The following is a 12,091-nucleotide window of genomic DNA, read 5'->3' on the forward strand; positions in this document are numbered from 1 at the left end:
GGGTAGTGCAGTGAGTTTTCCGCCGACGAGGAAATGTGCTGGAGTAAGAACATCTACGTCGTCATCCTTGGTCAGTGGTCTGGAATTCAGCGCGGCTTCTATAGATGTCAGTACCGTCTGCAAACTGTCTTGATCTACTGAGGATCGTCCCAGAGTCTTCCTCAGACATCACTTGGTGGAGCCAATCTATCGTGGCCACCAGGCGGACTGCCAGCGTTCAAAGATATCGCAATCAAATGAGAAAAGTCCCACTCGTTCGTTTTCTCCGCTACAGTGGAAAGCGTAGAATCATAGATATATTTTAGGGCTTAGGTGACGAGAGAATGAGTACAGATTTGTTGGTTGTTCTCCGTTCACTAGCCTCTTACAACAGGCAGGATCAGATAATGCATCCTTTGACTCCACCCACGCCGCCTCTGTGGTGTAGTGGTTAGTGTGATTAGCTGCCACTCCCGGAGGCCCGGGTTCGATTCCCGGCTCTACCACGAAATTTGAAGAGTGATACGAGAGCTGGAACGGGGTCCACTTAGCCTCGGGAGGTCAACTACATAGAGGTGGGTTCGATTCCCAGCTCAGCCATCCTGGAAGTGGTTTTCCGTGGTTTCCAACTTCTCCTCCAGGCAGTTGCCAGGATGGTACCTAACTTAAGGCCACGGCCGCTTCCTTCCCTCTTCCTTGTCTATCCTTTCCAATCTTCCTATCTCCCGGCAAGACAGCTGTTCAGCATAGCAGATGAGGCGGCCTGAGCGAGGTACTGGTCATCCTTCCCAGTTGTATCCCCGACCCAGACTCTGAAGCTCCGCAGGACACTGCCCTTGAGGCGATAGAGGTGGGATTCCCCGCTGAGCAGAGGAGGGATGGTCACGGCTCTACCGTGGCTCAGCGCCTCTGTATTCGGGAGACGGAGAGGGGCTGGTACCCACCTTCGGCTGTCCTGAGAATGGTTTTCCGTGGTTTTCCATTCTCCTGCACTAATGCGAATGCTGAGACAGTTCATAGTATAGGCCACGAACGCCAACCACCTCACTTTCTCCATGCATCTCTTTCACCGTAACAAATCTCCTAGCCTGAGAGACGGCGTCACCGTCTGAGAGGCCCAACTCCTTCTTCAATGAAGGAATGAAAACATGTTAGTTGTAGTCGTAGTCGAACATCTTGGAACGCAACATCATGACTCGTTGAGAGGACGTGTTCGCTGATTTGTCTGGCTGGTTGAGACGGATCTTACGTTGGTGTTCCTTGATACGAGTACCAATGGAACCGGCATGTTTGGCCAATGTATACTTTGCCGCAAGTACAGTAAATTTTGTTCACCCCAGGGTGTTATTTTTTATGGCCTATTACTAAGAGTGGTGCAACCATCTGTTATAAGTACAATGTACCTTTAAAAAGGTAAGGAAACAAGATCTTGCACGGAGAAACTTTATTTTACAGGTAAATAAAAGAATACATAGTTGTAGAACACTAATACACATAACTATTCTTATCCAAGCACTTGTTCCTCTACACCAAGACATCGATGTTGCAAGAAAGAAATCTGCTTCCAGTCTCTGAAGCCACGTCATGACGTTCAATTGCTTACCAACCTGGCGCTTCATCAATGATCCGAAGCGATGGAAATCACTGGAGGCCTGGTCGGACGGTCATCGCTCAGCCCACCTCGACAAGGTTTGCCTCTTTCTAGGTGAGATAAAGAGAATAGAGCTGTGTTAGTAGGTGTCTTTTTTGTGGGGGAGGGTTGCCGTGAGACTCCGACGCCGGCCTCACAGCCCGTGGTGACCTACCTGTTTGGACAAATAACCGACAAGTGAGTACGAACGCAGGCACATAGCCTAGTACAAGAGTACACAATAACTTGAAGTCCAAAGGCTAGTCTTCTGCCAGCTACTTACACCCCTCCGTAAAGGAGAAGTTATGAGAAACCTCCCTAAACCCACCAGGCAATCCCATATCTCCTTTCGGCACTGGTTACCCTGTCGCGGTCGTACCAAGACATCCCCGGCGCTAGACCACTGTCGCTCAAGAGCCACTGTCACCCCCGGTCTATGGCCGCCTGCAAGGCTTTCAAGGTAGAAAATGGAGAAGTTAATAAAATAAAAAAGAAATTTTCACGCTCAGTCGAGAGAGAAATAAATAAAAAGTAGTCTTGCAAACGACCATGCGGATGGCGAGTAATGCGAAAGCTCTTCCCAAAGGAGCTACTTCGCAAACCCCCTTCAAATTAGGATATTATTGCAGCCATCACTTATATCTTATAACATTAATTACTGACCGCATAGTCACAGCGGTGGTGGTGGTGGTGGTGGTGGTGGTGGTGGTGGTGGTGAATATTGTTTTAAGAGGACGTACAACTGGGCAATCATCCTCTGATCACACTAAACAGAGGTGGGGGGATAGAACGGATCCAGCAATTACAAAAATGAAGGTATTGGCCAAAGAAAGACAAGGGCATGACGGACGTGAAAATGAAAGACTCGCTAGATCTCGTGACCTAATATCGTTGGGGTCTGAAATGAACAAGAGTTGATCAAATGAGGTCGGTTACGACAGATAAAAGTGAGGAGCCTGGCACAAGCAATGCCAGGGCTCAGCTAAAGGCCACGTGATCGCCAACCCACGCTCTCAAGTTAAAAGTGCTTAGAGCCCCTTTTAGTCGCCTCTTACGACAGGCAGGAGATAGGGTGGGTGTTATTATACCACCCCCACCCACAATGCAAATTAAAGCATTAAACCTAATGACCAGGGATTTCTACAGTATATTAAAGCTCCCACAATCTTTACGTCTGGTAGAGGAGAAATAACTGATATAGCGAGCTTCACATCTCGACAAGCATTCAGTTCTGATCTTCTGGAGGTAATTCCCCCTAATATTAACGTTGTTACTACTGGTTGTTTGACTAGAAAATAACGAAGGGTTCAGGGCAAAGTATATTGGGGTAATCATATTAACGAGGTTGTTAAGAAATGTCACAGATCTCTTCACATGGTTATGAGAGTATTTAGAGGTTGTAGTATGGTTGTAAAGGAGAGGTAAGACCGCAGTTAGAGTACGGTTCCAGTATATGGGATTCTCACCAGGACTACTTGATACGAGTAGTGGAAATAAAGGAAAGCAGCACGATTTGTTCTGGGTGTTTTCCGACAAAGGAATAGTGTTACGAAAATCTTGCAAACTTTGGGCTGGAAAGACTTGGAAGTAAGGAGACGAGATGCTCAACTATGTGGTATGTTTCGAGCTCCAATGGAGAGTTTGCGTGGAATAAAATGGCGTACGGCTTTTAGTGCCGGGAGTGTCCGAGGACATGTTCGGCTCGCCAGGTGCAAGTCTTTCAATTTGACACCCGTAGGCGACCTGCGCGTCGTGATGAAGATGAAATGATGATCAAGACGAAACAAACACCCAGCCCTCGTGCCAGCGAAATTAACCAATGGTGGTTAAAATTCCCGACCCTAACGGGAATCGAACCCGGGATCCCTGTAGCCAAAGTCCAGCACGCTAACCATTTAGCCATGGAGCCGGACTTCGCGTGGAATGATATAAGTAGACGAATAAGCTTGAGTGCTGTTTTTAAAAGTAGGAAAGAAGTATGAAGATAAAGTTGGAATTGAAGAAGAACAGTTCGGTCAAATGTTCGTTTATAGGAAGAGGAGTTAGGGATTGGAATAATTTACCAAGGGAGATATTCAATAATTATTTAGTTCATTTTCCGGGTTGAACCATGTTGTTGTTGTCTGTACATCACATACAGTTTGCCGACGTTTCGAATACATTGCAGTATTCTTTGTCAAGGCGACTGAATATGATATAGTTCGAAACGTCGGCAAACTGTACTTGATGTACAGACAACAACAACACGCTTCAACCCGGAAAATAAACGAAATCATTCTTCACACCGCGGAAGCTTCACCTCTAAGATATTCAATACATTTCCAAATTCCTTGCAATTTTTTAAGAAAAGTCTAGGTAAGCAACAGTTGCGGAGTGTATCACCTAGACGACTACCCTAAATGCAGATCAGTGGTGATTGATTGATTGATTGATTGATTGATTGATTGATTTATTGATTGATACACTCCTGTACGCCATTACAGACACTCGCACCTCATAGGCCTAGTTCTACGTATATTTTCTCGCTACACGGAAAAGCACCTGAACTCGCTCTCTTGTCTTCAAAGCGGAGGAAAATCTACGAGTGCGAATTTTCTCCCTACCGGTATCCTTTTTTTTTCTGCGTGTCGTTTTTTTAAAATGTCGCACTGACACAGATAGGGCTAGGAGGGGGAAGGAAGACTGACACATCGATTGCAAAAGTGCATACAGTTACAAGGAGATTAAGTTGAGAAGGTGGATGTAACCACTGACGTGTAATGTACACTGACTTAGCAAATGTCATGGGATAGTCACCCAATAGCGTGTGGGGCCTCCTCTGGCCTTGCGAACTGCAGTGAGACGCCGTGAAAGTGAGTCGACAAGTCCCTGGTAGTCCTCTGGACGCAGCTGACACCAAATCGTTTGCAGAGCGGCCGCCAATGCTGGTCTCTTCGTGGGTGCAGGATCCATGGCACGGAGCCTGCGTTCAAGGACATCCCAGATATGCTCGATAGGGTTCATATCGAGGCTCCTGGGTGACCATGGCAGTCGTTGGACCTCCGCTGCATGTTCCTGGAACCATTCCCGGGCGATGTGGGAGCGATGTGGCGGCGCGTTATCATCTTGAAACTCCTCAGAACCGCCAGGGCGCTGGAAGGCCAAAAATGGGTGGAGATGGTCTCCGAGCAGCTCAACATACCGCGTACCATTCAAAGTCTCTTCCAGAACAACTAGGGGGCCCATTCCATACCAGGAAAATGCACCCCAGACCATAACAGAGACACCAGCGCCCTGGACCACACCTTCGAGGCAGGCGGGATCCATCGCTTCATGTGGTCTGCGCCATACACGGTGCCTCCCATCGGCATGGTGCAGTTGAAATCGTGATTCGTCCGACCATATCACGTTACGCCATTGTTCCAGTGTCCATTCCTGGTGACTGGCGACAAATGCGCGTCATTGTGCCCGATGACGTTGGGTTAACAGTGGCACCCGTGTGCGGCGCCGGCTCCCATACCTCCATAGAACCCATGTTCCTACGGATTGTCCACTGGGAGATGTGTCTAGCACGGCTTGTGTTGAATTGAGCCGTGATTTGTTGCACGGTTGCCCGTCTGTCACTATTGACAATCTCAGATGTCGCCGGTCACGGTTATAGAGGGTGGCTGGACGGCCGTTCGTTCGTCTGTTGTGGACGGTGACACCCGTATTCAATCATTCACGATACACCCTGGACACGGCTGATCGTGTGAAGCCGAATTCCCGCACCACTTCCGAAATCGCACTTCCCATCCATCGGGCACCGACCACCATACCCCGTTCGAACGGCGTCAGCTCACGACGACGTTCCATGTTACACCTGTCACATGCACAGTCACTGCTCACAAGGTCTCTTATACAACTGCCGCTGGCACAGGGGGCGTGTGGTGCGTAGACAACACACCTGCGCATCAGTGCTCCGCTATCCCATGACATTTGCTCAGTGTACTTCATTTGGGTAGGGAAAAATAAAGTGTAAAACAATATAGTACGCCCCCCCCCCCCCCTCACCATCCACTATATCCCACAAACCCAGGTATTGTTTGTTGTCTGTATATTTTTTGCCCCCGCACTTTTAATTCCTAATCGCCGCTACTCCTTAGTTACTGACCTAGTATACTTAGACGAACTGTGGTTGCTATAGTTATAATGGAGTCGGGATATTGATAACGCTAATTCCAGCATTCCAAAATCATATCCATGTTAAAACAACTTCTATTAAGAGTCAATTCGCACGCTGTCTTACGTATATTTCACTGCTTTACTTTCCGGTTACAAGCGGCCGAACTGAATACAGAAGGCCTTGGTTCCACTTGCTTTGACCTCGAATATGACATTAAAAGGGTCTCAAGCGTAAATAAACTTGTTATAAAATTCCCAACACAAGCTGCTTTCATTATTTGTTACAAGTTCAGCGCAGTTTTCTTGGAAGACCTTGCATAGTTGACGCATTCCCGGCAATGTTCATACTGCAAAATATGGGCATTCGTTTTCTTTTCCCACACCTGCATTGCTAGACATATATTTTATAGAAAAGCAGATGTTAACTCATAGTATGAAAAACACGATACTTAGTTTCTATAATAATAATAATAATAATAATAATAATAATAATAATAATAATAATAATCGTCTTCTTTTCCCACACGTGTGGGGGGCCTGGCTGCGAACTGCGTTGCACATGTGGATTTGGCCCTGTTTTACGGCCGGATGCCCTTCCTGCCACCAACCCTATATGGAGGGAGCGTGTTCCTGTGCTGGTTGGTAGTGTAGTGTGTTGTGTGAATAATAATAATAATAATAATAATAATAATAAGAAGAAGAAGAAGAAGAAGAAGAAGAAGAAGAAGAAGAAGAAGAACTCAACACCTTGGGTTAATGAACTTCGAAAGGATCTCAAAAGGGCAAGGTCGGCGGTTGCAGAGTAGGCTTCGGCTCTGGACTCCGACCAGCCAAACGAGCAGAAGAGGGGTGGCCGCGGCTTTGTCGTGGCTCTACACCTCTGCATCCGGAAGACGAAGAGGGGCTGGTCCCCACCGTTGGCTGTCCTGAGAATGGTTTTCCGTGGTTTTCCACTCTCCTGCACTAAGACGAATGTCGGAACAGTTCCTAGTATAGACCACGGCCGTCAACCCTGTCACCTTCTCCGCAAATCTCCTTTACCGTAACACATCTCCTGGCATGAGAGACGGCGTCACTGTCTACGAGGAACGAGGCCCACCTCCCCCTTCAGGGAAGGAATGAAAATATTTTAGTAGTAGTAGTAGTAGTAGTAGTAGTAGTAGTAGTAGTAGTAGTAGTAGTAGTAAAAACGCAAACGTAAGTTCAACAGACATTCTAGACAGAGATATCTTTAGACACAAAAGAAACAATGGGGAAGCTACATCAGAGCAACCACAACAAAACCAGTAAAGAACGTAAACAAGCCTTCTCGGAAGGAATGAAAACAAGAAGAACCCACAGAAGAACCGATTGAGTTATTTGCTTAACGTCTTCCACTATTGGGAGAATTCAGTAATACTACTTGTTCCGAGGTATCTGTGGAACAGCAGAGGTGAAAGAAGGTGCGGGGGTGAACAGGTCCCAAAATACGAAATTAAAGTTAAGATAAAATTGAACAAGGTTATATTTTCTTTTAAAGATTAAGAAATAACAAATAGAACAGGTACTCAGTAGCCGAAACACAATTCGAAAATGTACAATTACAATGATTACAGGATTTGGGCTCCGAGAGCCAGACACGCAATTCTTGAGCTATAAGCCCAACCTTACGATATACAGAATTCAACAAAGGGGCAGAAGACCCCAATCATGCCTAGGAACACTTGCTCCTCTTTACACGGTAAAGCCTCCTCGAGGCATACAACAACTCAATTTCAAGAAAGAGCAACTCGCTCTCAAAATTTAAGCCTATCAAAGGCCACACCAAACTCCACATTCAAGTTGTCCTCCAAGGACATGAAAACAGGGGTAAAAATACCCAACCTACTGAGGCCTATCAAGTAAAGAAACAGAAATATTACATGGCCTCGACAATACCAATTTGAAAGGAGGCGAAGCTGCACTCCTAATACATTTTGTTTAAAACCTACTTGGCACTAGGCCGTTAATGCAAGGGCTAATCCCATACTAAAGAGGTGACTTATATGAGAAGACAATTTACATTACGCTAGACTGGAAGAAACGGTTGAGAAAATAAGTTCACCTCAAAGCAATATGAGTGGGAGCTCGAGAGGGTTAAGCACTCTCTATCCCAATATGTAGTTTAAAGATAGAATAGATACTAAGTGTCTTTACATTTTAAGGGAAAGTTACATGGTAAAAGGCTTCGGACCTGCCCCGAGAGTTAAACTGCTGAGCTAGCAAGAAAAGAAGTGGTTGAACTGCTGCCCGAAGAAAGAGGCGCTTCCCGCCCCCTGCTACGTACTTTACACACTGAAAGATGTTACTGAAGTGGCGCAGAGACCCGAAAATCAGCAGTTTATATACTCTCGCGGAAAGTTCGAGGCGTTTCAGGAATGAGAACACCCGGTACACTACTAATAATCATAATTAAAAACGCGAATACGCCCATTAAGGACTGTTCAAGTACTTTGAGGCATTTGTTTGCCTTCCTTTGTGACTATATTTCATTTATTTTTAAACATGGATATGTTTTTGGTCCAGAGGGCTATCTGGATACCATTGTAAGTATGGCAACCACTGTTCGTCTATGTACACTAGGTCAGGAGTGCCATCTTCTCACTGTGCGGTTTCTTCCTGTAACTAAGAGCTTGAGAAAATCTCTTATCAAGTGAACTCCGTTCTACTACTCAGTCTAGAATTAAAATTCTTGACCTGGCCGGGAAACGAACGCAGGGCCTTGGAATAAGAGACAGACACGCTACCTCTGCATCATAGGGCTGGCTGCTCCTAATAATAATAATAAACATAACAACACATTTAAACTCTTTAGCCTTTTTCAATCATGTAACTACCAGCGTTTCGCCTCAGTGTAGCAGTGGGCTCATCAGTTGGATTGCTACACCTTTCCAAGACGTCGAGACACTACTACTTAAATGTTTTCATTCCTTCCCTGAAGGGGGAGGCGGGCCTCTTAGACGGCGATGCCGTCTCTCAGGCCGGGAGATTTGTTACTGTGAGGGAGAGGGGGTTGGCGGCCGTGGCCTATACTAGGAACTGTCTTGGCATTCGCCTTAGTGCAGGAGAATGAAAAACCATTCTCAGGACAGCCGACGGTTGGGGACAGCCGTGTCCCATCTCCCGAATGCAGAGGCGTAGAGGCACGGTAGAGCCGTGGCCACCCCTCCTCTGCTCGGTTGGCCGGTCAGAGTGCAGACCTGTTGGACCACAGACCTTACCCTGCATCTACCGACCTTGAGACATCACTGCAAGCCTCTTATGTAGGACAATGTAGTGAGGGTGCACTAGGGGAAGTATGTACCTCCACTTGTATAAATGCCTGCCTTTGGCCTTAATATCAAAAATAAGGTTCCTAAAAGAAAACCTTCCTTCTAGAAACCATTTTTTTAAAAAAATAATGATACAGTAATGTTACTGGCTTTACGTCCCACTAACTACTTTTGCGGTTTTCGGAGACACCCGGGGTGCCGAAATTTAGCCCCGCATGAGTTGTTACACGTGCCAGTAGAACTATCGACACGAAGCTAACGTATATGAGCACATTTAAATACCACCAGACGGAGCCAGGATCGAACCTGCCAACAAGTTGGGGTCAGAAGGTTAGTGATTCAACGGTCTGAGCCACTCAGCCCGGCAAATAAAAACATACGAGATCTAGAATGCATTTCATTTTCTCACAATTCATGAGCCTTACGATTCTTTTGTCGAGACATTCATTTTTCTTTCAATTCATCCGAACTCTTTATCTCCACTGTGGGTGGAATCAAAGGATGTATTATTGGTTCCTCCCTGCATTTCGTAAGAAGCTGCTAAGAAAGGGAACAACCAAGGAATCTGTACTCGCTCTATCGTCTTCTGAGTATGGTTGCCTAGTTGTACTTCCTCTCAAAACAATAAATCACCGAGTGAGTTGGCCGTACGGTTAGGAAATCGCAGCTGTGAGCTTGCATCCGGGAGATAGTGGATTCGAACCCCACTGTCGGCAGCCCTGAAATTGTTTTTTTTTTTAATTTTATAGTTTCCCATTGTCACACCAGGCAAATACAGTACTGGGGTTGTACCTTAATTCAGTCCACGACCGCTTCCTTCCCACTCCTAGACCTTTCCTGTTCTATCGTCGCCATAAGACCTATCTATATCGGTGCGACGTAAAATAAATAAATAAATAAATAAATAAATAAATAAATAAATAAATAAATAAATAAATAAATAAATAAATAAATAAATAAATAAATAAATAAATCTGCATCTAGGGCTACGGCAGATTCCCCATCAATTGTTTACCTAGCTTTTTCTTAAATGTTTTCAAAGAACTTGGAAAATTATCGAACATTTTGCTTGATAATGTAACCACTCTCTTACTCATCGTCCTATAAACGAATATTTGCCCCAATTTGTCCTCTTGAATTCCAACTTTATCTTCATATTCTGATTTTTCCTACTTTTAAAAACACACCACTCAAACTTATTCGTCTACTAATATCATTCCACGCCATCTCTCCGCTGACAGCTCGGAACATACCACTTAGTCGAGCAGCTCGTCTTCTTTCTCCTAGTTCTTCCCAGCGCAAACTTTGCAACATTTTTGTAACGCTACTCTTTTGTCGGAAATCACCCACAAAAAATCATGCTGCTTTCTTTACCTTTTACAATTCTCGTATCAAGTAGTCCTGGTGAGGATCCAATACACTGGAACCATACTCTAATTGAGGTCTTACCAGAGATTTATACTATTAGGCCTATTATGAGAATATCGCACAATGTGCATACATAAGCTAAAACATACTGACCTATTTACACAGTTGAACTAAAGATACTGTTCTTTTTGTACACAACTCTGCGTGGTAGCGTTGGCAGTTTTCCTACATAGTTCGCAGACACAGTCTTCGTCTGGATCGTGGAATTACTTTCTATGCACAGCTTGTGAAGAAATCCATGAACCGCGAAGCGCGTTATGGTATGTCGCAGTTTATAAGCAGTATTCTTCCATACTGATGTCATCATGGCGTCTGTTTGGTAAAAATCTAACAATATATTGGCTTTTTTCCCACCATCAGTTCCTGGAGTAAAGCTTGGTATTGTGGCGTAGAGGGCAATGGTATTTTGAAGCGCAATTATTCTATGTAGAACAATTGTCTTGTCAGTTCATAGGTTAGTTTCGACGGAATGTTTTTTGCCAGGCAAAGAGATGTTTTGAGATACATTGCCTTCACTCTTTCTAGTGTAGCTAGATTGTCTTTTGACAGGTGTTCCCAGATAATGTCCAAAGCGTATGGCACGATGGGGGAGGTCTTGATGTGAAACCAGAGACTTATACGCCCTCTCCTTTACATCCTCACACAGCCCCCAAATATACTACGACAACCATGTGGAGAAATCTGTAACCTTTCTTAACAACCTCGTTAATACGATTACCCCAATGATCATTCCTTATATTAACACCGAGGTACTCACAGTGTTCCCCATGTGGAACTATCACCCCATCAACACTGTCATTACTAGGGCTCGGATGTTTAGGAAAACTCATATTTTTTCTTTGTCTCCGTTTTATTACCTGATCGGATTTTGGTGCAAATCAGGTGATTATCGTCACAATTAAGTGATTTTTATCTGTCATATAAATGCATATTTTGGCTATTTTTTGTCATAAGGTCATATTTTGAGTTATTTTCGTATGAACGTCATATTTCGGCGGTTTGACGACAGCTGTAGCTGTGAAAAATCATCGTTAACTTTCCAAATGAGAACTAATATTCAAAAAACTGCTTTTCCGTATCACATCTGTAGTTAATACAAGTGGAATACTCTGCCGCTTCTATCAAGATTGCTCAGGAATTGTTTTCGTACAGTTTGTCAGAAAGTCTGGCATATATTAAGTCGAACTTTGGAATTACATCGAGTGCAATTACTCTTTTAGAAACTGCTACCTTAGAAATCCATGCAAGCATTGGAAATGTGAGAAGCATTGAACTTTCAGCACAACAATCACATGGAATAGTTGGCGTCAGTGTAAAATGGAAACTTTAAAATGTGCTTAATCGAAGTGTGTGCAAGATAAATGATGTTCGTAGAGGAGAAGGTACAAGTACATTTCAAGATGAGTGCATACTCGACAGCAGTGACGTGGTGCTCAATTTAATCTTTAACGCATTTGAGTAATATTAATGTAATCTGGGCTTAAACGTTCCAAAATATTTTCAATAAATATAGCCTATTTATTTCTAGTTTTCTCGTATTTTAAACCAACAATGAAGTGTGCAAACATGTTTTGACTTTTTTTTTTTTTTTTTTGATAGGGGCTTTACGTCGCAGTTTTGA

The sequence above is a fragment of the Anabrus simplex genome, chromosome 11 (assembly GCF_040414725.1).
Source record: "Anabrus simplex isolate iqAnaSimp1 chromosome 11, ASM4041472v1, whole genome shotgun sequence".
In the NCBI taxonomy this organism is placed as follows: domain Eukaryota; kingdom Metazoa; phylum Arthropoda; class Insecta; order Orthoptera; family Tettigoniidae; genus Anabrus; species Anabrus simplex.